Source organism: Acipenser ruthenus, chromosome 55 (genome assembly GCF_902713425.1).
Source record: "Acipenser ruthenus chromosome 55, fAciRut3.2 maternal haplotype, whole genome shotgun sequence".
NCBI lineage: Eukaryota > Metazoa > Chordata > Actinopteri > Acipenseriformes > Acipenseridae > Acipenser > Acipenser ruthenus.
The window spans coordinates 7,442,959-7,467,958 of record NC_081243.1 but is presented as its reverse complement, the minus strand read 5'-3'; the positions used below and the strand labels follow the sequence as shown (position 1 = coordinate 7,467,958).

Below are 25,000 nucleotides of genomic sequence, written 5' to 3'. Positions count from 1 at the left end.
AATCCCGGACGAGCCCGTTTTTAATTCTTTTGTATTACACTTTTCCAATTACTATGCATTGCCGATACGCACGCTCAAATTCCATGAACAACAATATCACAGCGACCAAGGGCTGATTGCACAATGGTTAAACGAGGACTGCAGTCTTTGTTGAGTCTGCAAAGCAACTGCTTATGCATTAAACACAATTCTGACGTAACAGACTATAAAACCATTCAGCATCGAGTTTCTGTAGTTTATACAGCACTGTTTATTTTGGTAACGCATGTGCTTGTTTTTTTTTTTTTTTTTTTTGGTATGTAGTTTAAAACAACCACAAAACTAGTGTAACAGATGGGCATTTTGTAGGTACAATTGTTTGTGTACATGTACAATCTAGCACTAGAACGGGTTAATTCATCTTTTCACACTGCACTAGATGCTGCTAATACATTACCTACCTCAAGCAAACCTCAAGCAAACGTCAAGCAAGCATTGGTGGTTCAGTGGTAGAATTCTCGCCTGCCACGCGGGAGGCCCGGGTTCGATTCCCGGCCAATGCAACCTTCTTTTTTACTTTATGTATACAATTACAGCCACACGCACCTGCCTTCAATCAGTAAAAAAAAAAAAAAAATCTCCCCGTCGGGGAATTGAACCCCGGTCTCCCGCGTGACAGGCGGGGATTCTGATCACTATACTAACGAGGAAGGCACACGCTCCCTGCCACTATGGCAACGCATTTAGTTGCAAAGCGTCTAAGTCAAAACTGCCTGCTGAGCTTAATGGTTTACGGATCGAAAACAGTATAGTACAAAACAATTAAAAAAAAAAAAACGGGTTCGTCCGGGATTTGAACCCGGGACCTCTCGCACCCAAAGCGAGAATCATACCCCTAGACCAACGAGCCAGCTTTCGGTTTTATCCGGCGGCCGACGCGTGATTCAGTCTCTGGCAGCAAAATAAGTGCAGCATGACCAGAGTCCCGTTCCGTCTGCCGGTGCGGAATGCTGCTGGCACCTCAGAGGTGGGGGGGCTTAATACTCGCCAACGCAACCTTCTTTATTTTTTGGCATTCTTATAGTGCTGCTTTTTTTTTTATTTATTTTTTTATTTTTTTTTTTTAAATTCGCAGCACGAAAACTAGGATTCACATGTGTTTCACGTAACACTTTTTCAATTCATTCATCTGGTCACAGTGTTTTACCGCTACAGCAGGACCCGGCAATGCTTTTAATGCAATCGGCATTAAAAGCTGCCACGTCAGTGGAGTACTGCACGAGTACTCTCGCTCTCATTTCAGACAAGGGGATTTGAATTGCCTTCTAGCCGCTCTCGCTCACGCCGGGCGCCGTGGCGTGTGTCTGTAATGCCAGCTACAGGGGCAGGTTGAGGCTGGCGGATCGCTTGAGCACGGGAGCTCTGTGCTGCAACTGGCTGTGCCGATCGGGAGTCCGCACTTAGCACGGCATCGACATGGCATTTCTGGGGGAGCTCGTGAATGCCAGGTCGTCTAAGGAGGGGTGAACCGGCCCAGGTCGGGAACGGAGCAGGTCAAAACCCCCGTGTCGCACCAGTAGTGGGACTGCTCCTGTGAGCGGATGTTGCAGTGCATCCTTTGCAAAACAACGAAACCCAGCCTCCTTTTTTTTCTATTTATTTTTTGAAGTACATGCTGACTAACTGATCCATTCCAAACATATCAAAACGAAATCCCACCTAAACTACTTTCCTCATTTATAGCGACCGCTTCTCGATGAACATAGAAATGCTAGCCGCCAGTTAAAGAAGTCAGACGGCCCAAACAGGCAACAGCACACAGCTCGGAGACACGGCAAAATTACAGTGGTCTCGACAGGTACACCCAATAGAAAAACGTCTCCCATCTAACAGAACAGCTAGGTCTGCACTTCTTTGGAAACTCGGGGGACCACAACAGCGGCAGGCGCTGGCTCGTTGGTCTAGGGGTATGATTCTCGCTTCGGGTGCGAGAGGTCCCGGGTTCAAATCCCGGACGAGCCCGTTTTTAATTCTTTTGTATTACACTTTTCCAATTACTATGCATTGCCGATACGCACGCTCAAATTCCATGAACAACAATATCACAGCGACCAAGGGCTGATTGCACAATGGTTAAACGAGGACTGCAGTCTTTGTTGAGTCTGCAAAGCAACTGCTTATGAATTAAACACAATTCTGACGTAACAGACTATAAAACCATTCAGCATCGAGTTTCTGTAGTTTATACAGCACTGTTTATTTTGGTAACGCATGTGCTTGTTTTTTTTTTTTTTTTTTTGGTATGTAGTTTAAAACAACCACAAAACTAGTGTAACAGATGGGCATTTTGTAGGTACAATTGTTTGTGTACATGTACAATCTAGCACTAGAACGGGTTAATTCATCTTTTCACACTGCACTAGATGCTGCTAATACATTACCTACCTCAAGCAAACCTCAAGCAAACGTCAAGCAAGCATTGGTGGTTCAGTGGTAGAATTCTCGCCTGCCACGCGGGAGGCCCGGGTTCGATTCCCGGCCAATGCAACCTTCTTTTTTACTTTATGTATACAATTACAGCCACACGCACCTGCCTTCAATCAGTAAAAAAAAAAAATAAATCTCCCCGTCGGGGAATTGAACCCCGGTCTCCCGCGTGACAGGCGGGGATTCTGATCACTATACTAATGAGGAAGGCACACGCTCCCTGCCACTATGGCAACGCATTTAGTTGCAAAGCGTCTAAGTCAAAACTGCCTGCTGAGCTTAATGGTTTACGGATCGAAAACAGTATAGTACAAAACAATTTAAAAAAAAAAAACGGGCTCGTCCGGGATTTGAACCCGGGACCTCTCGCACCCAAAGCGAGAATCATACCCCTAGACCAACGAGCCAGCTTTCGGTTTTATCCGGCGGCCGACGCGTGATTCAGTCTCTGGCAGCAAAATAAGTGCAGCATGACCAGAGTCCCGTTCCGTCTGCCGGTGCGGAATGCTGCTGGCACCTCAGAGGAGGGGGGGCTTAATACTCGCCAACGCAACCTTCTTTATTTTTTGGCATTCTTATAGTGCTGCTTTTTTTAAATTTATTTATTTATTTATTTTTTTTAAATTCGCAGCACGAAAACTAGGATTCACATGTGTTTCACGTAACACTTTTTCAATTCATTCATCTGGTCACAGTGTTTTACCGCTACAGCAGGACCCGGCAATGCTTTTAATGCAATCGGCATTAAAAGCTGCCACGTCAGTGGAGAACTGCACGAGTACTCTCGCTCTCATTTCAGACAAGGGGATTTGAATTGCCTTCTAGCCGCTCTCGCTCACGCCGGGCGCCGTGGCGTGTGTCTGTAATGCCAGCTACAGGGGCAGGTTGAGGCTGGCGGATCGCTTGAGCACGGGAGCTCTGTGCTGCAACTGGCTGTGCCGATCGGGAGTCCGCACTTAGCACGGCATCGACATGGCATTTCTGGGGGAGCTCGTGAATGCCAGGTCGTCTAAGGAGGGGTGAACCGGCCCAGGTCGGGAACGGAGCAGGTCAAAACCCCCGTGTCGCACCAGTAGTGGGACTGCTCCTGTGAGCGGATGTTGCAGTGCATCCTTTGCAAAACAACGAAACCCAGCCTCCTTTTTTTTCTATTTATTTTTTGAAGTACATGCTGACTAACTGATCCATTCCAAACATATCAAAACGAAATCCCACCTAAACTACTTTCCTCATTTATAGCGACCGCTTCTCGATGAACATAGAAATGCTAGCCGCCAGTTAAAGAAGTCAGACGGCCCAAACAGGCAACAGCACACAGCTCGGAGACACGGCAAAATTACAGTGGTCTCGACAGGTACACCCAATAGAAAAACGTCTCCCATCTAACAGAACAGCTAGGTCTGCACTTCTTTGGAAACTCGGGGGACCACAACAGTGGCAGGCGCTGGCTCGTTGGTCTAGGGGTATGATTCTCGCTTCGGGTGCGAGAGGTCCCGGGTTCAAATCCCGGACGAGCCCGTTTTTAATTCTTTTGTATTACACTTTTCCAATTACTATGCATTGCCGATACGCACGCTCAAATTCCATGAACAACAATATCACAGCGACCAAGGGCTGATTGCACAATGGTTAAACGAGGACTGCAGTCTTTGTTGAGTCTGCAAAGCAACTGCTTATGCATTAAACACAATTCTGACGTAACAGACTATAAAACCATTCAGCATCGAGTTTCTGTAGTTTATACAGCACTGTTTATTTTGGTAACGCATGTGCTTGTTTTTTTTTTTTTTTTTTTTGGTATGTAGTTTAAAACAACCACAAAACTAGTGTAACAGATGGGCATTTTGTAGGTACAATTGTTTGTGTACATGTACAATCTAGCATAGAACGGGTTAATTCATCTTTTCACACTGCACTAGATGCTGCTAATACATTACCTACCTCAAGCAAACCTCAAGCAAACATCAAGCAAGCATTGGTGGTTCAGTGGTAGAATTCTCGCCTGCCACGCGGGAGGTCCGGGTTCGATTCCCGGCCAATGCAACCTTCTTTTTTACTTTATGTATACAATTACAGCCACACGCACCTGCCTTCAATCAGTAAAAAAAAAAAAAAAATCTCCCCGTCGGGGAATTGAACCCCGGTCTCCCGCGTGACAGGCGGGGATACTGACCACTATACTAACGAGGAAGGCACACGCTCCCTGCCACTATGGCAACGCATTTAGTTGCAAAGCGTCTAAGTCAAAACTGCCTGCTGAGCTTAATGGTTTACGGATCGAAAACAGTATAGTACAAAACAATTAAAAAAAAAAAAACGGGCTCGTCCGGGATTTGAACCCGGGACCTCTCGCACCCAAAGCGAGAATCATACCCCTAGACCAACGAGCCAGCTTTCGGTTTTATCCGGCGGCCGACGCGTGATTCAGTCTCTGGCAGCAAAATAAGTGCAGCATGACCAGAGTCCCGTTCCGTCTGCCGGTGCGGAATGCTGCTGGCACCTCAGAGGAGGGGGGGCTTAATACTCGCCAACGCAACCTTCTTTATTTTTTGGCATTCTTATAGTGCTGCTTTTTTTTAATTTATTTATTTATTTATTTTTTTTAAATTCGCAGCACGAAAACTAGGATTCACATGTGTTTCACGTAACACTTTTTCAATTCATTCATCTGGTCACAGTGTTTTACCGCTACAGCAGGACCCGGCAATGCTTTTAATGCAATCGGCATTAAAAGCTGCCACGTCAGTGGAGAACTGCACGAGTACTCTCGCTCTCATTTCAGACAAGGGGATTTGAATTGCCTTCTAGCCGCTCTCGCTCACGCCGGGCGCCGTGGCGTGTGTCTGTAATGCCAGCTACAGGGGCAGGTTGAGGCTGGCGGATCGCTTGAGCACGGGAGCTCTGTGCTGCAACTGGCTGTGCCGATCGGGAGTCCGCACTTAGCACGGCATCGACATGGCATTTCTGGGGGAGCTCGTGAATGCCAGGTCGTCTAAGGAGGGGTGAACCGGCCCAGGTCGGGAACGGAGCAGGTCAAAACCCCCGTGTCGCACCAGTAGTGGGACTGCTCCTGTGAGCGGATGTTGCAGTGCATCCTTTGCAAAACAACGAAACCCAGCCTCCTTTTTTTTCTATTTATTTTTTGAAGTACATGCTGACTAACTGATCCATTCCAAACATATCAAAACGAAATCCCACCTAAACTACTTTCCTCATTTATAGCGACCGCTTCTCGATGAACATAGAAATGCTAGCCGCCAGTTAAAGAAGTCAGACGGCCCAAACAGGCAACAGCACACAGCTCGGAGACACGGCAAAATTACAGTGGTCTCGACAGGTACACCCAATAGAAAAACGTCTCCCATCTAACAGAACAGCTAGGTCTGCACTTCTTTGGAAACTCGGGGGACCACAACAGCGGCAGGCGCTGGCTCGTTGGTCTAGGGGTATGATTCTCGCTTCGGGTGCGAGAGGTCCCGGGTTCAAATCCCGGACGAGCCCGTTTTTAATTCTTTTGTATTACACTTTTCCAATTACTATGCATTGCCGATACGCACGCTCAAATTCCATGAACAACAATATCACAGCGACCAAGGGCTGATTGCACAATGGTTAAACGAGGACTGCAGTCTTTGTTGAGTCTGCAAAGCAACTGCTTATGCATTAAACACAATTCTGACGTAACAGACTATAAAACCATTCAGCATCGAGTTTCTGTAGTTTATACAGCACTGTTTATTTTGGTAACGCATGTGCTTGTTTTTTTTTTTTTTTTTTTTGGTATGTAGTTTAAAACAACCACAAAACTAGTGTAACAGATGGGCATTTTGTAGGTACAATTGTTTGTGTACATGTACAATCTAGCATAGAACGGGTTAATTCATCTTTTCACACTGCACTAGATGCTGCTAATACATTACCTACCTCAAGCAAACCTCAAGCAAACATCAAGCAAGCATTGGTGGTTCAGTGGTAGAATTCTCGCCTGCCACGCGGGAGGCCCGGGTTCGATTCCCGGCCAATGCAACCTTCTTTTTTACTTTATGTATACAATTACAGCCACACGCACCTGCCTTCAATCAGTAAAAAAAAAAAAAAAATCTCCCCGTCGGGGAATTGAACCCCGGTCTCCCGCGTGACAGGCGGGGATACTGACCACTATACTAACGAGGAAGGCACACGCTCCCTGCCACTATGGCAACGCATTTAGTTGCAAAGCGTCTAAGTCAAAACTGCCTGCTGAGCTTAATGGTTTACGGATCGAAAACAGTATAGTACAAAACAATTAAAAAAAAAAAACGGGCTCGTCCGGGATTTGAACCCGGGACCTCTCGCACCCAAAGCGAGAATCATACCCCTAGACCAACGAGCCAGCTTTCGGTTTTATCCGGCGGCCGACGCGTGATTCAGTCTCTGGCAGCAAAATAAGTGCAGCATGACCAGAGTCCCGTTCCGTCTGCCGGTGCGGAATGCTGCTGGCACCTCAGAGGAGGGGGGGCTTAATACTCGCCAACGCAACCTTCTTTATTTTTTGGCATTCTTATAGTGCTGCTTTTTTTTAATTTATTTATTTATTTATTTTTTTTAAATTCGCAGCACGAAAACTAGGATTCACATGTGTTTCACGTAACACTTTTTCAATTCATTCATCTGGTCACAGTGTTTTACCGCTACAGCAGGACCCGGCAATGCTTTTAATGCAATCGGCATTAAAAGCTGCCACGTCAGTGGAGAACTGCACGAGTACTCTCGCTCTCATTTCAGACAAGGGGATTTGAATTGCCTTCTAGCCGCTCTCGCTCACGCCGGGCGCCGTGGCGTGTGTCTGTAATGCCAGCTACAGGGGCAGGTTGAGGCTGGCGGATCGCTTGAGCACGGGAGCTCTGTGCTGCAACTGGCTGTGCCGATCGGGAGTCCGCACTTAGCACGGCATCGACATGGCATTTCTGGGGGAGCTCGTGAATGCCAGGTCGTCTAAGGAGGGGTGAACCGGCCCAGGTCGGGAACGGAGCAGGTCAAAACCCCCGTGTCGCACCAGTAGTGGGACTGCTCCTGTGAGCGGATGTTGCAGTGCATCCTTTGCAAAACAACGAAACCCAGCCTCCTTTTTTTTCTATTTATTTTTTGAAGTACATGCTGACTAACTGATCCATTCCAAACATATCAAAACGAAATCCCACCTAAACTACTTTCCTCATTTATAGCGACCGCTTCTCGATGAACATAGAAATGCTAGCCGCCAGTTAAAGAAGTCAGACGGCCCAAACAGGCAACAGCACACAGCTCGGAGACACGGCAAAATTACAGTGGTCTCGACAGGTACACCCAATAGAAAAACGTCTCCCATCTAACAGAACAGCTAGGTCTGCACTTCTTTGGAAACTCGGGGGACCACAACAGCGGCAGGCGCTGGCTCGTTGGTCTAGGGGTATGATTCTCGCTTCGGGTGCGAGAGGTCCCGGGTTCAAATCCCGGACGAGCCCGTTTTTAATTCTTTTGTATTACACTTTTCCAATTACTATGCATTGCCGATACGCACGCTCAAATTCCATGAACAACAATATCACAGCGACCAAGGGCTGATTGCACAATGGTTAAACGAGGACTGCAGTCTTTGTTGAGTCTGCAAAGCAACTGCTTATGCATTAAACACAATTCTGACGTAACAGACTATAAAACCATTCAGCATCGAGTTTCTGTAGTTTATACAGCACTGTTTATTTTGGTAACGCATGTGCTTGTTTTTTTTTTTTTTTTTTTGGTATGTAGTTTAAAACAACCACAAAACTAGTGTAACAGATGGGCATTTTGTAGGTACAATTGTTTGTGTACATGTACAATCTAGCATAGAACGGGTTAATTCATCTTTTCACACTGCACTAGATGCTGCTAATACATTACCTACCTCAAGCAAACCTCAAGCAAACATCAAGCAAGCATTGGTGGTTCAGTGGTAGAATTCTCGCCTGCCACGCGGGAGGTCCGGGTTCGATTCCCGGCCAATGCAACCTTCTTTTTTACTTTATGTATACAATTACAGCCACACGCACCTGCCTTCAATCAGTAAAAAAAAAAAAAAAATCTCCCCGTCGGGGAATTGAACCCCGGTCTCCCGCGTGACAGGCGGGGATACTGACCACTATACTAACGAGGAAGGCACACGCTCCCTGCCACTATGGCAACGCATTTAGTTGCAAAGCGTCTAAGTCAAAACTGCCTGCTGAGCTTAATGGTTTACGGATCGAAAACAGTATAGTACAAAACAATTAAAAAAAAAAAAACGGGCTCGTCCGGGATTTGAACCCGGGACCTCTCGCACCCAAAGCGAGAATCATACCCCTAGACCAACGAGCCAGCTTTCGGTTTTATCCGGCGGCCGACGCGTGATTCAGTCTCTGGCAGCAAAATAAGTGCAGCATGACCAGAGTCCCGTTCCGTCTGCCGGTGCGGAATGCTGCTGGCACCTCAGAGGAGGGGGGGCTTAATACTCGCCAACGCAACCTTCTTTATTTTTTGGCATTCTTATAGTGCTGCTTTTTTTTAATTTATTTATTTATTTATTTTTTTTAAATTCGCAGCACGAAAACTAGGATTCACATGTGTTTCACGTAACACTTTTTCAATTCATTCATCTGGTCACAGTGTTTTACCGCTACAGCAGGACCCGGCAATGCTTTTAATGCAATCGGCATTAAAAGCTGCCACGTCAGTGGAGAACTGCACGAGTACTCTCGCTCTCATTTCAGACAAGGGGATTTGAATTGCCTTCTAGCCGCTCTCGCTCACGCCGGGCGCCGTGGCGTGTGTCTGTAATGCCAGCTACAGGGGCAGGTTGAGGCTGGCGGATCGCTTGAGCACGGGAGCTCTGTGCTGCAACTGGCTGTGCCGATCGGGAGTCCGCACTTAGCACGGCATCGACATGGCATTTCTGGGGGAGCTCGTGAATGCCAGGTCGTCTAAGGAGGGGTGAACCGGCCCAGGTCGGGAACGGAGCAGGTCAAAACCCCCGTGTCGCACCAGTAGTGGGACTGCTCCTGTGAGCGGATGTTGCAGTGCATCCTTTGCAAAACAACGAAACCCAGCCTCCTTTTTTTTCTATTTATTTTTTGAAGTACATGCTGACTAACTGATCCATTCCAAACATATCAAAACGAAATCCCACCTAAACTACTTTCCTCATTTATAGCGACCGCTTCTCGATGAACATAGAAATGCTAGCCGCCAGTTAAAGAAGTCAGACGGCCCAAACAGGCAACAGCACACAGCTCGGAGACACGGCAAAATTACAGTGGTCTCGACAGGTACACCCAATAGAAAAACGTCTCCCATCTAACAGAACAGCTAGGTCTGCACTTCTTTGGAAACTCGGGGGACCACAACAGCGGCAGGCGCTGGCTCGTTGGTCTAGGGGTATGATTCTCGCTTCGGGTGCGAGAGGTCCCGGGTTCAAATCCCGGACGAGCCCGTTTTTAATTCTTTTGTATTACACTTTTCCAATTACTATGCATTGCCGATACGCACGCTCAAATTCCATGAACAACAATATCACAGCGACCAAGGGCTGATTGCACAATGGTTAAACGAGGACTGCAGTCTTTGTTGAGTCTGCAAAGCAACTGCTTATGCATTAAACACAATTCTGACGTAACAGACTATAAAACCATTCAGCATCGAGTTTCTGTAGTTTATACAGCACTGTTTATTTTGGTAACGCATGTGCTTGTTTTTTTTTTTTTTTTTTTTGGTATGTAGTTTAAAACAACCACAAAACTAGTGTAACAGATGGGCATTTTGTAGGTACAATTGTTTGTGTACATGTACAATCTAGCATAGAACGGGTTAATTCATCTTTTCACACTGCACTAGATGCTGCTAATACATTACCTACCTCAAGCAAACCTCAAGCAAACATCAAGCAAGCATTGGTGGTTCAGTGGTAGAATTCTCGCCTGCCACGCGGGAGGCCCGGGTTCGATTCCCGGCCAATGCAACCTTCTTTTTTACTTTATGTATACAATTACAGCCACACGCACCTGCCTTCAATCAGTAAAAAAAAAAAAAAAATCTCCCCGTCGGGGAATTGAACCCCGGTCTCCCGCGTGACAGGCGGGGATACTGACCACTATACTAACGAGGAAGGCACACGCTCCCTGCCACTATGGCAACGCATTTAGTTGCAAAGCGTCTAAGTCAAAACTGCCTGCTGAGCTTAATGGTTTACGGATCGAAAACAGTATAGTACAAAACAATTAAAAAAAAAAAAACGGGCTCGTCCGGGATTTGAACCCGGGACCTCTCGCACCCAAAGCGAGAATCATACCCCTAGACCAACGAGCCAGCTTTCGGTTTTATCCGGCGGCCGACGCGTGATTCAGTCTCTGGCAGCAAAATAAGTGCAGCATGACCAGAGTCCCGTTCCGTCTGCCGGTGCGGAATGCTGCTGGCACCTCAGAGGAGGGGGGGCTTAATACTCGCCAACGCAACCTTCTTTATTTTTTGGCATTCTTATAGTGCTGCTTTTTTTAAATTTATTTATTTATTTATTTTTTTTAAATTCGCAGCACGAAAACTAGGATTCACATGTGTTTCACGTAACACTTTTTCAATTCATTCATCTGGTCACAGTGTTTTACCGCTACAGCAGGACCCGGCAATGCTTTTAATGCAATCGGCATTAAAAGCTGCCACGTCAGTGGAGAACTGCACGAGTACTCTCGCTCTCATTTCAGACAAGGGGATTTGAATTGCCTTCTAGCCGCTCTCGCTCACGCCGGGCGCCGTGGCGTGTGTCTGTAATGCCAGCTACAGGGGCAGGTTGAGGCTGGCGGATCGCTTGAGCACGGGAGCTCTGTGCTGCAACTGGCTGTGCCGATCGGGAGTCCGCACTTAGCACGGCATCGACATGGCATTTCTGGGGGAGCTCGTGAATGCCAGGTCGTCTAAGGAGGGGTGAACCGGCCCAGGTCGGGAACGGAGCAGGTCAAAACCCCCGTGTCGCACCAGTAGTGGGACTGCTCCTGTGAGCGGATGTTGCAGTGCATCCTTTGCAAAACAACGAAACCCAGCCTCCTTTTTTTTCTATTTATTTTTTGAAGTACATGCTGACTAACTGATCCATTCCAAACATATCAAAACGAAATCCCACCTAAACTACTTTCCTCATTTATAGCGACCGCTTCTCGATGAACATAGAAATGCTAGCCGCCAGTTAAAGAAGTCAGACGGCCCAAACAGGCAACAGCACACAGCTCGGAGACACGGCAAAATTACAGTGGTCTCGACAGGTACACCCAATAGAAAAACGTCTCCCATCTAACAGAACAGCTAGGTCTGCACTTCTTTGGAAACTCGGGGGACCACAACAGCGGCAGGCGCTGGCTCGTTGGTCTAGGGGTATGATTCTCGCTTCGGGTGCGAGAGGTCCCGGGTTCAAATCCTGGACGAGCCCGTTTTTAATTCTTTTGTATTACACTTTTCCAATTACTATGCATTGCCGATACGCACGCTCAAATTCCATGAACAACAATATCACAGCGACCAAGGGTTGATTGCACAATGGTTAAACGAGGACTGCAGTCTTTGTTGAGTCTGCAAAGCAACTGCTTATGCATTAAACACAATTCTGACGTAACAGACTATAAAACCATTCAGCATCGAGTTTCTGTAGTTTATACAGCACTGTTTATTTTGGTAACGCATGTGCTTGTTTTTTTTTTTTTTTTTTTTGGTATGTAGTTTAAAACAACCACAAAACTAGTGTAACAGATGGGCATTTTGTAGGTACAATTGTTTGTGTACATGTACAATCTAGCACTAGAATGGGTTAATTCATCTTTTCACACTGCACTAGATGCTGCTAATACATTACCTACCTCAAGCAAACCTCAAGCAAACGTCAAGCAAGCATTGGTGGTTCAGTGGTAGAATTCTCGCCTGCCACGCGGGAGGCCCGGGTTCGATTCCCGGCCAATGCAACCTTCTTTTTTACTTTATGTATACAATTACAGCCACACGCACCTGCCTTCAATCAGTAAAAAAAAAAAAAAAATCTCCCCGTCGGGGAATTGAACCCCGGTCTCCCGCGTGACAGGCGGGGATTCTGATCACTATACTAACGAGGAAGGCACACGCTCCCTGCCACTATGGCAACGCATTTAGTTGCAAAGCGTCTAAGTCAAAACTGCCTGCTGAGCTTAATGGTTTACGGATCGAAAACAGTATAGTACAAAACAATTAAAAAAAAAAAAACGGGCTCGTCCGGGATTTGAACCCGGGACCTCTCGCACCCAAAGCGAGAATCATACCCCTAGACCAACGAGCCAGCTTTCGGTTTTATCCGGCGGCCGACGCGTGATTCAGTCTCTGGCAGCAAAATAAGTGCAGCATGACCAGAGTCCCGTTCCGTCTGCCGGTGCGGAATGCTGCTGGCACCTCAGAGGTGGGGGGGCTTAATACTCGCCAACGCAACCTTCTTTATTTTTTGGCATTCTTATAGTGCTGCTTTTTTTTTTTATTTATTTATTTATTTATTTTTTTTAAATTCGCAGCACGAAAACTAGGATTCACATGTGTTTCACGTAACACTTTTTCAATTCATTCATCTGGTCACAGTGTTTTACCGCTACAGCAGGACCCGGCAATGCTTTTAATGCAATCGGCATTAAAAGCTGCCACGTCAGTGGAGTACTGCACGAGTACTCTCGCTCTCATTTCAGACAAGGGGATTTGAATTGCCTTCTAGCCGCTCTCGCTCACGCCGGGCGCCGTGGCGTGTGTCTGTAATGCCAGCTACAGGGGCAGGTTGAGGCTGGCGGATCGCTTGAGCACGGGAGCTCTGTGCTGCAACTGGCTGTGCCGATCGGGAGTCCGCACTTAGCACGGCATCGACATGGCATTTCTGGGGGAGCTCGTGAATGCCAGGTCGTCTAAGGAGGGGTGAACCGGCCCAGGTCGGGAACGGAGCAGGTCAAAACCCCCGTGTCGCACCAGTAGTGGGACTGCTCCTGTGAGCGGATGTTGCAGTGCATCCTTTGCAAAACAACGAAACCCAGCCTCCTTTTTTTTCTATTTATTTTTTGAAGTACATGCTGACTAACTGATCCATTCCAAACATATCAAAACGAAATCCCACCTAAACTACTTTCCTCATTTATAGCGACCGCTTCTCGATGAACATAGAAATGCTAGCCGCCAGTTAAAGAAGTCAGACGGCCCAAACAGGCAACAGCACACAGCTCGGAGACACGGCAAAATTACAGTGGTCTCGACAGGTACACCCAATAGAAAAACGTCTCCCATCTAACAGAACAGCTAGGTCTGCACTTCTTTGGAAACTCGGGGGACCACAACAGCGGCAGGCGCTGGCTCGTTGGTCTAGGGGTATGATTCTCGCTTCGGGTGCGAGAGGTCCCGGGTTCAAATCCCGGACGAGCCCGTTTTTAATTCTTTTGTATTACACTTTTCCAATTACTATGCATTGCCGATACGCACGCTCAAATTCCATGAACAACAATATCACAGCGACCAAGGGCTGATTGCACAATGGTTAAACGAGGACTGCAGTCTTTGTTGAGTCTGCAAAGCAACTGCTTATGCATTAAACACAATTCTGACGTAACAGACTATAAAACCATTCAGCATCGAGTTTCTGTAGTTTATACAGCACTGTTTATTTTGGTAACGCATGTGCTTGTTTTTTTTTTTTTTTTTTTGGTATGTAGTTTAAAACAACCACAAAACTAGTGTAACAGATGGGCATTTTGTAGGTACAATTGTTTGTGTACATGTACAATCTAGCACTAGAACGGGTTAATTCATCTTTTCACACTGCACTAGATGCTGCTAATACATTACCTACCTCAAGCAAACCTCAAGCAAACGTCAAGCAAGCATTGGTGGTTCAGTGGTAGAATTCTCGCCTGCCACGCGGGAGGCCCGGTAAAAAAAAAAAAAAAATCTCCCCGTCGGGGAATTGAACCCCGGTCTCCCGCGTGACAGGCGGGGATTCTGATCACTATACTAACGAGGAAGGCACACGCTCCCTGCCACTATGGCAACGCATTTAGTTGCAAAGCGTCTAAGTCAAAACTGCCTGCTGAGCTTAATGGTTTACGGATCGAAAACAGTATAGTACAAAACAATTTAAAAAAAAAAAACGGGCTCGTCCGGGATTTGAACCCGGGACCTCTCGCACCCAAAGCGAGAATCATACCCCTAGACCAACGAGCCAGCTTTCGGTTTTATCCGGCGGCCGACGCGTGATTCAGTCTCTGGCAGCAAAATAAGTGCAGCATGACCAGAGTCCCGTTCCGTCTGCCGGTGCGGAATGCTGCTGGCACCTCAGAGGTGGGGGGGCTTAATACTCGCCAACGCAACCTTCTTTATTTTTTGGCATTCTTATAGTGCTGCTTTTTTTTTTATTATTTATTTATTTATTTATTTTTTTTAAATTCGCAGCACGAAAACTAGGATTCACATGTGTTTCACGTAACACTTTTTCAATTCATTCATCTGGTCACAGTGTTTTACCGCTACAGCAGGACCCGGCAATGCTTTTAATGCAATCGGCATTAAAAGCTGCCACGTCAGTGGAGAACTGCACGAGTACTCTCGCTCTCATTTCAGACAAGGGGATTTGAATTGCCTTCTAGCCGCTCTCGCTCACGCCGGGCGCCGTGGCGTGTGTCTGTAATGCCAGCTACAGGGGCAGGTTGAGGCTGGCGGATCGCTTGAGCACGGGAGCTCTGTGCTGCAACTGGCTGTGCCGATCGGGAGTCCGCACTTAGCACGGCATCGACATGGCATTTCTGGGGGAGCTCGTGAATGCCAGGTCGTCTAAGGAGGGGTGAACCGGCCCAGGTCGGGAACGGAGCAGGTCAAAACCCCCGTGTCGCACCAGTAGTGGGACTGCTCCTGTGAGCGGATGTTGCAGTGCATCCTTTGCAAAACAACGAAACCCAGCCTCCTTTTTTTTCTATTTATTTTTTGAAGTACATGCTGACTAACTGATCCATTCCAAACATATCAAAACGAAATCCCACCTAAACTACTTTCCTCATTTATAGCGACCGCTTCTCGATGCCCATAGAAATGCTAGCCGCCAGTTAAAGAAGTCAGACGGCCCAAACAGGCAACAGCACACAGCTCGGAGACACGGCAAAATTACAGTGCTCTCGACAGGTACACCCAATATCGTGTCTCCCATCTAACAGAACAGCCAGGTCTGCACTTCTTTGGAAACTCGGGGGACCACAACAGCGGCAGGCGCTGGCTCGTTGGTCTAGGGGTATGATTCTCGCTTCGGGTGCGAGAGGTCCCGGGTTCAAATCCCGGACGAGCCCGTTTTTAATTCTTTTGTATTACACTTTTCCAATTACTATGCATTGCCGATACGCACGCTCAAATTCCATGAACAACAATATCACAGCGACCAAGGGCTGATTGCACAATGGTTAAACGAGGACTGCAGTCTTTGTTGAGTCTGCAAAGCAACTGCTTATGCATTAAACACAATTCTGACGTAACAGACTATAAAACCATTCAGCATCGAGTTTCTGTAGTTTATACAGCACTGTTTATTTTGGTAACGCATGTGCTTGTTTTTTTTTTTTTTTTTTTGGTATGTAGTTTAAAACAACCACAAAACTAGTGTAACAGATGGGCATTTTGTAGGTACAATTGTTTGTGTACATGTACAATCTAGCATAGAACGGGTTAATTCATCTTTTCACACTGCACTAGATGCTGCTAATACATTACCTACCTCAAGCAAACCTCAAGCAAACATCAAGCAAACATCAAGCAAGCATTGGTGGTTCAGTGGTAGAATTCTCGCCTGCCACGCGGGAGGCCCGGGTTCGATTCCCGGCCAATGCAACCTTCTTTTTTACTTTATGTATACAATTACAGCCACACGCACCTGCCTTCAATCAGTAAAAAAAAAAAAAAATCTCCCCGTCGGGGAATTGAACCCCGGTCTCCCGCGTGACAGGCGGGGATACTGACCACTATACTAACGAGGAAGGCACACGCTCCCTGCCACTATGGCAACGCATTTAGTTGCAAAGCGTCTAAGTCAAAACTGCCTGCTGAGCTTAATGGTTTACGGATCGAAAACAGTACAGTACAAAACAATTAAAAAAAAAAAAACGGGCTCGTGCGGGATTTGAACCCGGGACCTCTCGTACCCAAAGCGAGAATCATACCCCTAGACCAACGAGCCAGCTTTCGGTTTTATCCGGCGGCCGACGCGTGATTCAGTCTCTGGCAGCAAAATAAGTGCAGCATGACCAGAGTCCCGTTCCGTCTGCCGGTGCGGAATGCTGCTGGCACCTCAGAGGAGGGGGGGCTTAATACTCGCCAACGCAACCTTCTTTATTTTTTGGCATTCTTATAGTGCTGCTTTTTTTTTATTTATTTATTTATTTATTTTTTTTTTAAATTCGCAGCACGAAAACTAGGATTCACATGTGTTTCACGTAACACTTTTTCAATTCATTCATCTGGTCACAGTGTTTTACCGCTACAGCAGGACCCGGCAATGCTTTTAATGCAATCGGCATTAAAAGCTGCCACGTCAGTGGAGAACTGCACGAGTACTCTCGCTCTCATTTCAGACAAGGGGATTTGAATTGCCTTCTAGCCGCTCTCGCTCACGCCGGGCGCCGTGGCGTGTGTCTGTAATGCCAGCTACAGGGGCAGGTTGAGGCTGGCGGATCGCTTGAGCACGGGAGCTCTGTGCTGCAACTGGCTGTGCCGATCGGGAGTCCGCACTTAGCACGGCATCGACATGGCATTTCTGGGGGAGCTCGTGAATGCCAGGTCGTCTAAGGAGGGGTGAACCGGCCCAGGTCGGGAACGGAGCAGGTCAAAACCCCCGTGTCGCACCAGTAGTGGGACTGCTCCTGTGAGCGGATGTTGCAGTGCATCCTTTGCAAAACAACGAAACCCAGCCTCCTTTTTTTTCTATTTATTTTTTGAAGTACATGCTGACTAACTGATCCATTCCAAACATATCAAAACGAAATCCCACCTAAACTACTTTCCTCATTTATAGCGACCGCTTCTCGATGAACATAGAAATGCTAGCCGCCAGTTAAAGAAGTCAGACGGCCCAAACAGGCAACAGCACACAGCTCGGAGACACGGCAAAATTACAGTGCTCTCGACAGGTACACCCAATAGAAAAACGTCTCCCATCTAACAGAACAGCTAGGTCTGCACTTCTTTGGAAACTCGGGGGACCACAACAGCGGCAGGCGCTGGCTCGTTGGTCTAGGGGTATGATTCTCGCTTCGGGTGCGAGAGGTCCCGGGTTCAAATCCCGGACGAGCCCGTTTTTAATTCTTTTGTATTACACTTTTCCAATTACTATGCATTGCCGATACGCACGCTCAAATTCCATGAACAACAATATCACAGCGACCAAGGGCTGATTGCACAATGGTTAAACGAGGACTGCAGTCTTTGTTGAGTCTGCAAAGCAACTGCTTATGCATTAAACACAATTCTGACGTAACAGACTATAAAACCATTCAGCATCGAGTTTCTGTAGTTTATACAGCACTGTTTATTTTGGAAACGCATCTGCTTGTTTTTTTTGTTTTGTTTTTTGGTATGTAGTTTAAAACAACCACAAAACTAGTGTAACAGATGGGCATTTTGTAGGTACAATTGTTTGTGTACATGTACAATCTAGCACTAGAACGGGTTAATTCATCTTTTCACACTGCACTAGATGCTGCTAATACATTACCTACCTCAAGCAAACCTCAAGCAAACGTCAAGCAAGCATTGGTGGTTCAGTGGTAGAATTCTCGCCTGCCACGCGGGAGGCCCGGGTTCGATTCCCGGCCAATGCAACCTTCTTTTTTACTTTATGTATACAATTACAGCCACACGCACCTGCCTTCAATCTGTAAAAAAAAAAAAAAAATCTACCCGTCGGGGAATTGAACCCCGGTCTCCCGCGTGACAGGCGGGGATACTGACCACTATACTAACGAGGAAGGCACACGCTCTCTGCCACTATGGCAACGCATTTAGTTGCAAAGCGTCTAAGTCAAAACTGCCTGCTGAGCTTAATGGTTTACGGATCGAAAACAGTATAGTACAAAACAATTAAAAAAAAAAAAACGGGCTCGTCCGGGATTTGAACCCGGGACCTCTCGCACCCAAAGCGAGAATCATACCCCTAGACCAACGAGCCAGCTTTCGGTTGTATCCGGCGGCCGACGCGTGATTCAGTCTCTGGCAGCAAAATAAGTGCAGCATGACCAGAGTCCCGTTCCGTCTGCCGGTGCGGAATGCTGCTGGCACCTCAGAGGAGGGGGGGCTTAATACTCGCCAACGCAACCTTCTTTATTTTTTGGCATTCTTATAGTGCTGCTTTTTTTTATTTATTTATTTATTTATTTTTTTTTAAATTCGCAGCACGAAAACTAGGATTCACATGTGTTTCACGTAACACTTTTTCAATTCATTCATCTGGTCACAGTGTTTTACCGCTACAGCAGGACCCGGCAATGCTTTTAATGCAATCGGCATTAAAAGCTGCCACGTCAGTGGAGAACTGCACGAGTACTCTCGCTCTCATTTCAGACAAGGGGATTTGAATTGCCTTCTAGCCGCTCTCGCTCACGCCGGGCGCCGTGGCGTGTGTCTGTAATGCCAGCTACAGGGGCAGGTTGAGGCTGGCGGATCGCTTGAGCACGGGAGCTCTGTGCTGCAACTGGCTGTGCCGATCGGGAGTCCGCACTTAGCACGGCATCGACATGGCATTTCTGGGGGAGCTCGTGAATGCCAGGTCGTCTAAGGAGGGGTGAACCGGCCCAGGTCGGGAACGGAGCAGGTCAAAACCCCCGTGTCGCACCAGTAGTGGGACTGCTCCTGTGAGCGGATGTTGCAGTGCATCCTTTGCAAAACAACGAAACCCAGCCTCCTTTTTTTTCTATTTATTTTTTGAAGTACATGCTGACTAACTGATCCATTCCAAACATATCAAAACGAAATCCCACCTAAACTGCATTCCTCATTTATAGCGACCGCTTCTCGATGAACATAGAAATGCTAGCCGCCAGTTAAAGAAGTCAGACGGCCCAAACAGGCAACAGCACACAGCTCGGAGACACGGCAAAATTACAGTGCTCTCGACAGGTACACCCAATAGAAAAACGTCTCCCATCTAACAGAACAGCTAGGTCTGCACTTCTTTGGAAACTCGGGGGACCACAACAGCGGCAGGCGCTGGCTCGTTGGTCTAGGGGTATGATTCTCGCTTCGGGTGCGAGAGGTCCCGGGTTCAAATCCCGGACGAGCCCGTTTTTAATTCTTTTGTATTACACTTTTCCAATTACTATGCATTGCCGATACGCACGCTCAAATTCCATGAACAACAATATCACAGCGACCAAGGGCTGATTGCACAATGGTTAAACGAGGACTGCAGTCTTTGTTGAGTCTGCAAAGCAACTGCTTATGCATTAAACACAATTCTGACGTAACAGACTATAAAACCATTCAGCATCGAGTTTCTGTAGTTTATACAGCACTGTTTATTTTGGAAACGCATCTGCTTGTTTTTTTTGTTTTGTTTTTTGGAATGTAGTTTAAAACAACCACAAAACTAGTGTAACAGATGGGCATTTTGTAGGTACAATTGTTTGTGTACATGTACAATCTAGCACTAGAACGGGTTAATTCATCTTTTCACACTGCACTAGATGCTGCTAATACATTACCTACCTCAAGCAAACCTCAAGCAAACGTCAAGCAAGCATTGGTGGTTCAGTGGTAGAATTCTCGCCTGCCACGCGGGAGGCCCGGGTTCGATTCCCGGCCAATGCAACCTTCTTTTTTACTTTATGTATACAATTACAGCCACACGCACCTGCCTTCAATCTGTAAAAAAAAAAAAAAAATCTACCCGTCGGGGAATTGAACCCCGGTCTCCCGCGTGACAGGCGGGGATACTGACCACTATACTAACGAGGAAGGCACACGCTCTCTGCCACTATGGCAACGCATTTAGTTGCAAAGCGTCTAAGTCAAAACTGCCTGCTGAGCTTAATGGTTTACGGATCGAAAACAGTATAGTACAAAACAATTAAAAAAAAAAAAACGGGCTCGTCCGGGATTTGAACCCGGGACCTCTCGCACCCAAAGCGAGAATCATACCCCTAGACCAACGAGCCAGCTTTCGGTTGTATCCGGCGGCCGACGCGTGATTCAGTCTCTGGCAGCAAAATAAGTGCAGCATGACCAGAGTCCCGTTCCGTCTGCCGGTGCGGAATGCTGCTGGCACCTCAGAGGAGGGGGGGCTTAATACTCGCCAACGCAACCTTCTTTATTTTTTGGCATTCTTATAGTGCTGCTTTTTTTTTATTTATTTATTTATTTATTTTTTTTAAATTCGCAGCACGAAAACTAGGATTCACATGTGTTTCACGTAACACTTTTTCAATTCATTCATCTGGTCACAGTGTTTTACCGCTACAGCAGGACCCGGCAATGCTTTTAATGCAATCGGCATTAAAAGCTGCCACGTCAGTGGAGAACTGCACGAGTACTCTCGCTCTCATTTCAGACAAGGGGATTTGAATTGCCTTCTAGCCGCTCTCGCTCACGCCGGGCGCCGTGGCGTGTGTCTGTAATGCCAGCTACAGGGGCAGGTTGAGGCTGGCGGATCGCTTGAGCACGGGAGCTCTGTGCTGCAACTGGCTGTGCCGATCGGGAGTCCGCACTTAGCACGGCATCGACATGGCATTTCTGGGGGAGCTCGTGAATGCCAGGTCGTCTAAGGAGGGGTGAACCGGCCCAGGTCGGGAACGGAGCAGGTCAAAACCCCCGTGTCGCACCAGTAGTGGGACTGCTCCTGTGAGCGGATGTTGCAGTGCATCCTTTGCAAAACAACGAAACCCAGCCTCCTTTTTTTTCTATTTATTTTTTGAAGTACATGCTGACTAACTGATCCATTCCAAACATATCAAAACGAAATCCCACCTAAACTACTTTCCTCATTTATAGCGACCGCTTCTCGATGAACATAGAAATGCTAGCCGCCAGTTAAAGAAGTCAGACGGCCCAAACAGGCAACAGCACACAGCTCGGAGACACGGCAAAATTACAGTGGTCTCGACAGGTACACCCAATAGAAAAACGTCTCCCATCTAACAGAACAGCTAGGTCTGCACTTCTTTGGAAACTCGGGGGACCACAACAGCGGCAGGCGCTGGCTCGTTGGTCTAGGGGTATGATTCTCGCTTCGGGTGCGAGAGGTCCCGGGTTCAAATCCCGGACGAGCCCGTTTTTAATTCTTTTGTATTACACTTTTCCAATTACTATGCATTGCCGATACGCACGCTCAAATTCCATGAACAACAATATCACAGCGACCAAGGGCTGATTGCACAATGGTTAAACGAGGACTGCAGTCTTTGTTGAGTCTGCAAAGCAACTGCTTATGCATTAAACACAATTCTGACGTAACAGACTATAAAACCATTCAGCATCGAGTTTCTGTAGTTTATACAGCACTGTTTATTTTGGTAACGCATGTGCTTGTTTTTTTTTTTTTTTTTTTTGGTATGTAGTTTAAAACAACCACAAAACTAGTGTAACAGATGGGCATTTTGTAGGTACAATTGTTTGTGTACATGTACAATCTAGCATAGAACGGGTTAATTCATCTTTTCACACTGCACTAGATGCTGCTAATACATTACCTACCTCAAGCAAACCTCAAGCAAACATCAAGCAAACATCAAGCAAGCATTGGTGGTTCAGTGGTAGAATTCTCGCCTGCCACGCGGGAGGCCCGGGTTCGATTCCCGGCCAATGCAACCTTCTTTTTTACTTTATGTATACAATTACAGCCACACGCACCTGCCTTCAATCAGTAAAAAAAAAAAAAAAATCTACCCGTCGGGGAATTGAACCCCGGTCTCCCGCGTGACAGGCGGGGATACTGACCACTATACTAACGAGGAAGGCACACGCTCTCTGCCACTATGGCAACGCATTTAGTTGCAAAGCGTCTAAGTCAAAACTGCCTGCTGACCTTAATGGTTTACGGATCGAAAACAGTATAGTACAAAACAATTAAAAAAAAAAAAAACGGGCTCGTCCGGGATTTGAACCCGGGACCTCTCGCACCCAAAGCGAGAATCATACCCCTAGACCAACGAGCCAGCTTTCGGTTGTATCCGGCGGCCGACGCGTGATTCAGTCTCTGGCAGCAAAATAAGTGCAGCATGACCAGAGTCCCGTTCCGTCTGCCGGTGCGGAATGCTGCTGGCACCTCAGAGGAGGGGGGGCTTAATACTCGCCAACGCAACCTTCTTTATTTTTTGGCATTCTTATAGTGCTGCTTTTTTTTATTTATTTATTTATTTATTTATTTTAAATTCGCAGCACGAAAACTAGGATTCACATGTGTTTCACGTAACACTTTTTCAATTCATTCATCTGGTCACAGTGTTTTACCGCTACAGCAGGACCCGGCAATGCTTTTAATGCAATCGGCATTAAAAGCTGCCACGTCAGTGGAGAACTGCACGAGTACTCTCGCTCTCATTTCAGACAAGGGGATTTGAATTGCCTTCTAGCCGCTCTCGCTCACGCCGGGCGCCGTGGCGTGTGTCTGTAATGCCAGCTACAGGGGCAGGTTGAGGCTGGCGGATCGCTTGAGCACGGGAGCTCTGTGCTGCAACTGGCTGTGCCGATCGGGAGTCCGCACTTAGCACGGCATCGACATGGCATTTCTGGGGGAGCTCGTGAATGCCAGGTCGTCTAAGGAGGGGTGAACCGGCCCAGGTCGGGAACGGAGCAGGTCAAAACCCCCGTGTCGCACCAGTAGTGGGACTGCTCCTGTGAGCGGATGTTGCAGTGCATCCTTTGCAAAACAACGAAACCCAGCCTCCTTTTTTTTCTATTTATTTTTTGAAGTACATGCTGACTAACTGATCCATTCCAAACATATCAAAACGAAATCCCACCTAAACTACTTTCCTCATTTATAGCGACCGCTTCTCGATGAACATAGAAATGCTAGCCGCCAGTTAAAGAAGTCAGACGGCCCAAACAGGCAACAGCACACAGCTCGGAGACACGGCAAAATTACAGTGCTCTCGACAGGTACACCCAATAGAAAAACGTCTCCCATCTAACAGAACAGCTAGGTCTGCACTTCTTGGAAACTCGGGGGACCACAACAGCGGCAGGCGCTGGCTCGTTGGTCTAGGGGTATGATTCTCGCTTCGGGTGCGAGAGGTCCCGGGTTCAAATCCCGGACGAGCCCGTTTTTAATTCTTTTGTATTACACTTTTCCAATTACTATGCATTGCCGATACGCACGCTCAAATTCTATGAACAACAATATCACAGCGACCAAGGGCTGATTGCACAATGGTTAAACGAGGACTGCAGTCTTTGTTGAGTCTGCAAAGCAACTGCTTATGCATTAAACACAATTCTGACGTAACAGACTATAAAACCATTCAGCATCGAGTTTCTGTAGTTTATACAGCACTGTTTATTTTGGTAACGCATGTGCTTGTTTTTTTTTTTTTTTTTTTTGGTATGTAGTTTAAAACAACCACAAAACTAGTGTAACAGATGGGCATTTTGTAGGTACAATTGTTTGTGTACATGTACAATCTAGCATAGAACGGGTTAATTCATCTTTTCACACTGCACTAGATGCTGCTAATACATTACCTACCTCAAGCAAACCTCAAGCAAACATCAAGCAAACATCAAGCAAGCATTGGTGGTTCAGTGGTAGAATTCTCGCCTGCCACGCGGGAGGCCCGGGTTCGATTCCCGGCCAATGCAACCTTCTTTTTTACTTTATGTATACAATTACAGCCACACGCACCTGCCTTCAATCAGTAAAAAAAAAAAAAAATCTCCCCGTCGGGGAATTGAACCCCGGTCTCCCGCGTGACAGGCGGGGATACTGACCACTATACTAACGAGGAAGGCACACGCTCCCTGCCACTATGGCAACGCATTTAGTTGCAAAGCGTCTAAGTCAAAACTGCCTGCTGAGCTTAATGGTTTACGGATCGAAAACAGTACAGTACAAAACAATTAAAAAAAAAAAAAACGGGCTCGTGCGGGATTTGAACCCGGGACCTCTCGCACCCAAAGCGAGAATCATACCCCTAGACCAACGAGCCAGCTTTCGGTTTTATCCGGCGGCCGACGCGTGATTCAGTCTCTGGCAGCAAAATAAGTGCAGCATGACCAGAGTCCCGTTCCGTCTGCCGGTGCGGAATGCTGCTGGCACCTCAGAGGAGGGGGGGCTTAATACTCGCCAACGCAACCTTCTTTATTTTTTGGCATTCTTATAGTGCTGCTTTTTTTTATTTATTTATTTATTTATTTTTTTTTTAAATTCGCAGCACGAAAACTAGGATTCACATGTGTTTCACGTAACACTTTTTCAATTCATTCATCTGGTCACAGTGTTTTACCGCTACAGCAGGACCCGGCAATGCTTTTAATGCAATCGGCATTAAAAGCTGCCACGTCA

At 46.9% G+C, this 25,000-nt stretch overlaps 44 non-coding genes across 44 annotated transcripts in view; 25 read left to right on the top strand and 19 right to left on the bottom strand.

Annotated features, from left to right (window-relative positions):
• trnap-cgg (transfer RNA proline (anticodon CGG)) overlaps window positions 1-16 on the top strand; it is a 72-nt gene extending 56 nt beyond the window's left edge. Inside the window, exon 1 of the tRNA in view lies at window positions 1-16. This exon is cut by the window's left edge and continues 56 nt beyond it. This is a non-coding gene — a tRNA (tRNA-Pro).
• Window positions 17-471: 455 nt separating this feature from the next.
• On the top strand, window positions 472-542 carry trnag-gcc (transfer RNA glycine (anticodon GCC)). The gene has a single exon. It is a non-coding gene; the product is annotated as a tRNA-Gly (tRNA).
• Window positions 543-817: 275 nt separating this feature from the next.
• Window positions 818-889, bottom strand: trnap-ugg (transfer RNA proline (anticodon UGG)). The gene has a single exon. It is a non-coding gene; the product is annotated as a tRNA-Pro (tRNA).
• Window positions 890-1,929: 1,040 nt separating this feature from the next.
• Window positions 1,930-2,001, top strand: trnap-cgg (transfer RNA proline (anticodon CGG)). The gene has a single exon. It is a non-coding gene; the product is annotated as a tRNA-Pro (tRNA).
• Window positions 2,002-2,455: 454 nt separating this feature from the next.
• Window positions 2,456-2,526, top strand: trnag-gcc (transfer RNA glycine (anticodon GCC)). The gene has a single exon. It is a non-coding gene; the product is annotated as a tRNA-Gly (tRNA).
• Window positions 2,527-2,801: 275 nt separating this feature from the next.
• trnap-ugg (transfer RNA proline (anticodon UGG)) lies at window positions 2,802-2,873 on the bottom strand. Its single transcript has one exon. It is a non-coding gene; the product is annotated as a tRNA-Pro (tRNA).
• Window positions 2,874-3,912: 1,039 nt separating this feature from the next.
• trnap-cgg (transfer RNA proline (anticodon CGG)) lies at window positions 3,913-3,984 on the top strand. Its single transcript has one exon. It is a non-coding gene; the product is annotated as a tRNA-Pro (tRNA).
• Window positions 3,985-4,438: 454 nt separating this feature from the next.
• trnag-gcc (transfer RNA glycine (anticodon GCC)) lies at window positions 4,439-4,509 on the top strand. Its single transcript has one exon. It is a non-coding gene; the product is annotated as a tRNA-Gly (tRNA).
• Window positions 4,510-4,584: 75 nt separating this feature from the next.
• trnad-guc (transfer RNA aspartic acid (anticodon GUC)) lies at window positions 4,585-4,656 on the bottom strand. The gene has a single exon. It is a non-coding gene; the product is annotated as a tRNA-Asp (tRNA).
• Window positions 4,657-4,784: 128 nt separating this feature from the next.
• Window positions 4,785-4,856, bottom strand: trnap-ugg (transfer RNA proline (anticodon UGG)). The gene has a single exon. It is a non-coding gene; the product is annotated as a tRNA-Pro (tRNA).
• A 1,039-nt stretch (window positions 4,857-5,895) lies between these two features.
• trnap-cgg (transfer RNA proline (anticodon CGG)) lies at window positions 5,896-5,967 on the top strand. The gene has a single exon. It is a non-coding gene; the product is annotated as a tRNA-Pro (tRNA).
• A 454-nt stretch (window positions 5,968-6,421) lies between these two features.
• On the top strand, window positions 6,422-6,492 carry trnag-gcc (transfer RNA glycine (anticodon GCC)). Its single transcript has one exon. It is a non-coding gene; the product is annotated as a tRNA-Gly (tRNA).
• A 75-nt stretch (window positions 6,493-6,567) lies between these two features.
• trnad-guc (transfer RNA aspartic acid (anticodon GUC)) lies at window positions 6,568-6,639 on the bottom strand. Its single transcript has one exon. It is a non-coding gene; the product is annotated as a tRNA-Asp (tRNA).
• Window positions 6,640-6,766: 127 nt separating this feature from the next.
• On the bottom strand, window positions 6,767-6,838 carry trnap-ugg (transfer RNA proline (anticodon UGG)). The gene has a single exon. It is a non-coding gene; the product is annotated as a tRNA-Pro (tRNA).
• Window positions 6,839-7,877: 1,039 nt separating this feature from the next.
• trnap-cgg (transfer RNA proline (anticodon CGG)) lies at window positions 7,878-7,949 on the top strand. Its single transcript has one exon. It is a non-coding gene; the product is annotated as a tRNA-Pro (tRNA).
• A 453-nt stretch (window positions 7,950-8,402) lies between these two features.
• On the top strand, window positions 8,403-8,473 carry trnag-gcc (transfer RNA glycine (anticodon GCC)). The gene has a single exon. It is a non-coding gene; the product is annotated as a tRNA-Gly (tRNA).
• A 75-nt stretch (window positions 8,474-8,548) lies between these two features.
• trnad-guc (transfer RNA aspartic acid (anticodon GUC)) lies at window positions 8,549-8,620 on the bottom strand. The gene has a single exon. It is a non-coding gene; the product is annotated as a tRNA-Asp (tRNA).
• Window positions 8,621-8,748: 128 nt separating this feature from the next.
• Window positions 8,749-8,820, bottom strand: trnap-ugg (transfer RNA proline (anticodon UGG)). The gene has a single exon. It is a non-coding gene; the product is annotated as a tRNA-Pro (tRNA).
• A 1,039-nt stretch (window positions 8,821-9,859) lies between these two features.
• trnap-cgg (transfer RNA proline (anticodon CGG)) lies at window positions 9,860-9,931 on the top strand. The gene has a single exon. It is a non-coding gene; the product is annotated as a tRNA-Pro (tRNA).
• Window positions 9,932-10,385: 454 nt separating this feature from the next.
• On the top strand, window positions 10,386-10,456 carry trnag-gcc (transfer RNA glycine (anticodon GCC)). Its single transcript has one exon. It is a non-coding gene; the product is annotated as a tRNA-Gly (tRNA).
• A 75-nt stretch (window positions 10,457-10,531) lies between these two features.
• Window positions 10,532-10,603, bottom strand: trnad-guc (transfer RNA aspartic acid (anticodon GUC)). Its single transcript has one exon. It is a non-coding gene; the product is annotated as a tRNA-Asp (tRNA).
• A 128-nt stretch (window positions 10,604-10,731) lies between these two features.
• On the bottom strand, window positions 10,732-10,803 carry trnap-ugg (transfer RNA proline (anticodon UGG)). The gene has a single exon. It is a non-coding gene; the product is annotated as a tRNA-Pro (tRNA).
• A 1,039-nt stretch (window positions 10,804-11,842) lies between these two features.
• trnap-cgg (transfer RNA proline (anticodon CGG)) lies at window positions 11,843-11,914 on the top strand. Its single transcript has one exon. It is a non-coding gene; the product is annotated as a tRNA-Pro (tRNA).
• A 455-nt stretch (window positions 11,915-12,369) lies between these two features.
• Window positions 12,370-12,440, top strand: trnag-gcc (transfer RNA glycine (anticodon GCC)). Its single transcript has one exon. It is a non-coding gene; the product is annotated as a tRNA-Gly (tRNA).
• Window positions 12,441-12,715: 275 nt separating this feature from the next.
• Window positions 12,716-12,787, bottom strand: trnap-ugg (transfer RNA proline (anticodon UGG)). The gene has a single exon. It is a non-coding gene; the product is annotated as a tRNA-Pro (tRNA).
• Window positions 12,788-13,828: 1,041 nt separating this feature from the next.
• On the top strand, window positions 13,829-13,900 carry trnap-cgg (transfer RNA proline (anticodon CGG)). The gene has a single exon. It is a non-coding gene; the product is annotated as a tRNA-Pro (tRNA).
• A 722-nt stretch (window positions 13,901-14,622) lies between these two features.
• Window positions 14,623-14,694, bottom strand: trnap-ugg (transfer RNA proline (anticodon UGG)). The gene has a single exon. It is a non-coding gene; the product is annotated as a tRNA-Pro (tRNA).
• A 1,040-nt stretch (window positions 14,695-15,734) lies between these two features.
• Window positions 15,735-15,806, top strand: trnap-cgg (transfer RNA proline (anticodon CGG)). Its single transcript has one exon. It is a non-coding gene; the product is annotated as a tRNA-Pro (tRNA).
• Window positions 15,807-16,270: 464 nt separating this feature from the next.
• On the top strand, window positions 16,271-16,341 carry trnag-gcc (transfer RNA glycine (anticodon GCC)). Its single transcript has one exon. It is a non-coding gene; the product is annotated as a tRNA-Gly (tRNA).
• A 74-nt stretch (window positions 16,342-16,415) lies between these two features.
• On the bottom strand, window positions 16,416-16,487 carry trnad-guc (transfer RNA aspartic acid (anticodon GUC)). The gene has a single exon. It is a non-coding gene; the product is annotated as a tRNA-Asp (tRNA).
• A 128-nt stretch (window positions 16,488-16,615) lies between these two features.
• Window positions 16,616-16,687, bottom strand: trnap-ugg (transfer RNA proline (anticodon UGG)). Its single transcript has one exon. It is a non-coding gene; the product is annotated as a tRNA-Pro (tRNA).
• Window positions 16,688-17,728: 1,041 nt separating this feature from the next.
• Window positions 17,729-17,800, top strand: trnap-cgg (transfer RNA proline (anticodon CGG)). The gene has a single exon. It is a non-coding gene; the product is annotated as a tRNA-Pro (tRNA).
• Window positions 17,801-18,255: 455 nt separating this feature from the next.
• Window positions 18,256-18,326, top strand: trnag-gcc (transfer RNA glycine (anticodon GCC)). Its single transcript has one exon. It is a non-coding gene; the product is annotated as a tRNA-Gly (tRNA).
• Window positions 18,327-18,601: 275 nt separating this feature from the next.
• On the bottom strand, window positions 18,602-18,673 carry trnap-ugg (transfer RNA proline (anticodon UGG)). The gene has a single exon. It is a non-coding gene; the product is annotated as a tRNA-Pro (tRNA).
• A 1,039-nt stretch (window positions 18,674-19,712) lies between these two features.
• Window positions 19,713-19,784, top strand: trnap-cgg (transfer RNA proline (anticodon CGG)). Its single transcript has one exon. It is a non-coding gene; the product is annotated as a tRNA-Pro (tRNA).
• A 455-nt stretch (window positions 19,785-20,239) lies between these two features.
• Window positions 20,240-20,310, top strand: trnag-gcc (transfer RNA glycine (anticodon GCC)). The gene has a single exon. It is a non-coding gene; the product is annotated as a tRNA-Gly (tRNA).
• A 275-nt stretch (window positions 20,311-20,585) lies between these two features.
• trnap-ugg (transfer RNA proline (anticodon UGG)) lies at window positions 20,586-20,657 on the bottom strand. Its single transcript has one exon. It is a non-coding gene; the product is annotated as a tRNA-Pro (tRNA).
• A 1,039-nt stretch (window positions 20,658-21,696) lies between these two features.
• On the top strand, window positions 21,697-21,768 carry trnap-cgg (transfer RNA proline (anticodon CGG)). The gene has a single exon. It is a non-coding gene; the product is annotated as a tRNA-Pro (tRNA).
• Window positions 21,769-22,233: 465 nt separating this feature from the next.
• On the top strand, window positions 22,234-22,304 carry trnag-gcc (transfer RNA glycine (anticodon GCC)). Its single transcript has one exon. It is a non-coding gene; the product is annotated as a tRNA-Gly (tRNA).
• A 276-nt stretch (window positions 22,305-22,580) lies between these two features.
• trnap-ugg (transfer RNA proline (anticodon UGG)) lies at window positions 22,581-22,652 on the bottom strand. The gene has a single exon. It is a non-coding gene; the product is annotated as a tRNA-Pro (tRNA).
• Window positions 22,653-23,689: 1,037 nt separating this feature from the next.
• trnap-cgg (transfer RNA proline (anticodon CGG)) lies at window positions 23,690-23,761 on the top strand. Its single transcript has one exon. It is a non-coding gene; the product is annotated as a tRNA-Pro (tRNA).
• A 465-nt stretch (window positions 23,762-24,226) lies between these two features.
• Window positions 24,227-24,297, top strand: trnag-gcc (transfer RNA glycine (anticodon GCC)). The gene has a single exon. It is a non-coding gene; the product is annotated as a tRNA-Gly (tRNA).
• A 74-nt stretch (window positions 24,298-24,371) lies between these two features.
• On the bottom strand, window positions 24,372-24,443 carry trnad-guc (transfer RNA aspartic acid (anticodon GUC)). The gene has a single exon. It is a non-coding gene; the product is annotated as a tRNA-Asp (tRNA).
• Window positions 24,444-24,572: 129 nt separating this feature from the next.
• trnap-ugg (transfer RNA proline (anticodon UGG)) lies at window positions 24,573-24,644 on the bottom strand. Its single transcript has one exon. It is a non-coding gene; the product is annotated as a tRNA-Pro (tRNA).
• Window positions 24,645-25,000: the final 356 nt, after the last annotated feature.